The sequence below is a fragment of the Macrobrachium nipponense genome, chromosome 19 (assembly GCF_015104395.2).
Source record: "Macrobrachium nipponense isolate FS-2020 chromosome 19, ASM1510439v2, whole genome shotgun sequence".
In the NCBI taxonomy this organism is placed as follows: Eukaryota; Metazoa; Arthropoda; class Malacostraca; order Decapoda; family Palaemonidae; genus Macrobrachium; species Macrobrachium nipponense.
Window position 1 is genome coordinate 55,163,384 of NC_061088.1, and position 2,500 is coordinate 55,165,883.

At 43.8% G+C, this 2,500-nt stretch overlaps 1 protein-coding gene across 3 annotated transcripts in view; it reads right to left on the minus strand.

The window, feature by feature from the left end:
- The window catches only part of LOC135217072 (TRAF3-interacting protein 1-like), a 343,407-nt gene that overhangs the window by 109,063 nt on the left and 231,844 nt on the right, over nt 1–2,500 (minus strand). The gene's annotated exons all lie outside the window — the stretch shown is intronic.

The window sequence follows — 2,500 nt, forward strand, 5'->3', positions numbered from 1 at the left end:
GCCGCTCGCTTGGCCTAGCCGTTCGACCGTTGCTACCATTATCAAAGATAAGAGCGCATCGTTGAACATGTGAAAGGATCTGCTCCTATGAAAGCGACAGTGATACTAAGCAGCGTAGTGGTCTAATATTGAAATGGAAAGGTTATTGGTGCTTTGGTTGGAAGACCAAAATCAACGGCGTATCCCAGTCAAGCCTTATGGTGATTCAGGAGAAGGCGAAAAGATTGTTTGAAGCGTTGAAAAAAGAAAAGGGGGAGGGAAGTGAAAGTGAAGAGTTTGTGGCTAGTAGGGGTTGGTTTATGCGATTTAAGGCTCGGGCCAATTACCATAACCTTAAATTGCAAGGTGAAGCTGCTAGTGGGGATGAGAAAGCAGCGAGTGAATTTCCTAAAGCGTTGTCTGAGATAATTAAGGATGGGGGGGTTATTTCTGCTCAGCAAGTGTTTAACGTAGACGAGACAGGTTTGTTTTGGAAACGTATGCCTAACCGCACTTACATCGCCAAGGAGGAGAAGTCAGCACCCGGTCATAAAGCCAGCAAGGAGAGGCTAACGTTTACTTCTTGGGGGTAATGCTGCTGGCGACTTCAAACTGAAGCCCTTGTTGGTGTATCAGGCTGAAAATCCAAGGGCACTCAAGGGCATTTGGAAGGGTCAACTACCAGTAATTTGGAAGTCCAACAAGAAGGCATGGGTGACACTTGCAGTGTTTGAGGACTGGTTCGTAAACCATTTTGTTCCAAGTGTGGAGCGGTATTGCGCCTCCAAGGGTATCCCCTTTAAGGTGTTGCTAGTGCTGGACAATGCCCCTGGACACCCTGCCCAGCTGGGAGACTTCAACCCTAATGTCAAGGTGGTTTACCTTCCACCTAATACCACGGCCCTTTTACAGCCTATGGACAAGGAGTGATTGCTTCGTTCAAGGCCTACTACCTACGAAGGACAATTGCTATGGCTTTACAGCACTGAAACCAAGAAGGACTTGACTCTGAAGGACTTTTGGAAATCCTACAATCATCCTTGATGCTGTAAAGAACATTGCTAATTCCTGGGGAGGAGGTTAAGCAAACAAACATGAATGGTGTCTGGAAGAAAATTTGTCCTCAATTTGTGAATGATTTCCATGGTTTGAGGACACAGTTCAGCTAGTTGTCAAGAACGTTGTTGCCCTGAGTAAGGAAATCAATTTGGAGATGGAGGTTGATGATGTTACAGAGCTGCTGGAGTCTCATGGCGAGGAGTTTATCTGCTGAGGACCTGATACAACTGGAGAAGCAGATAATAGAGGAAGAAGAAGAAGCACCCACCCCAGAGCCTAAGGCTTTCACAAGGCAGGACTTGATAAGAGGATTTGCAGAGTTGCAGCAAGCGTTGTCAACTTTTGAGGCTCAGGATCCCAACTTGGACAGTTCACTAGGGTTTCCAGAGGCGTCATGGATTTGATGCAGTGTTACAAGGAGATCTTGGATGAAAAGAGGTCGCTCTCTGTTTCACGACTACCTGAGGCAGTATGTTAAGAAGGTAGAGAGGCCTGCAGGAGATCCTGTACCCTCTACCTCAGCTGCCTCTGGCTAATCCAGACTCGCCTGCCCCACAATCTCCAGCACCTTCTGAATGTTCTGCTACCCAGACTCACCTGCCCATATCTCCAGCACCTTCTGTCAGGTTCTGCCTCACCTAAAGACTCAGCTGCCCCAACATCTCCAGTAGTATGTGCTGCCTCACCTCAAGAATCACCCTGCCTCAGCATCTCCAGTTACTAGTATGTTTCTGCCTCACCTCAATAATCATCTGCCTCAGCATCTCCAGCAACTTCTGGAGGTTCTTTTTCTCTTCACTAACCTCCCCAGTCTCTCCAGCACCGCAGCTTCCTCTCCAGTGTGCAAGCCAATCAAACTAATAAAGGTAAGGAATTGTTCTCTCGTTGTTATTGAATAGGTATTTACATTAAATCATGTGGTATTTTTCAATGTTCCGACTTACGCTGAAAATCGTGTTACGACGCATCGTAGAACGGATCAACGTCGTAACTCGAGGACCCCTGTATATATATATGCATATATGTGTAAATATATATATATGTATATATATCTAAATATATATATATATATATATATATATATATATATATATATATATATATATATATAGATATAGATAGATAGATAGATAGATAGATAGATAGATAGATAGATAGATAGATAGATAGATATACATATTTTACAAATTCTCAGGAAAAACTCTCAGCAGCAAGTCACTATCGAAATCTGGCTACATTTGATTAACAAAATTATAAAGTAAAGGTAGGACTGATGCGTACAAAACATCATGACTGGTTAAAAAGCCATCACTGTATATATGTAAATATATATACAGAGCCAGTCACCAGTAATCAGCTGGGGTTCCGTTCCCGACAGTGTAATGATGACCAAAAATTGGTGATAATAGCGCCGATCCTGTTATCAGTACCAATAACCGGGGATCAGTGGCGCTGTTAAGTG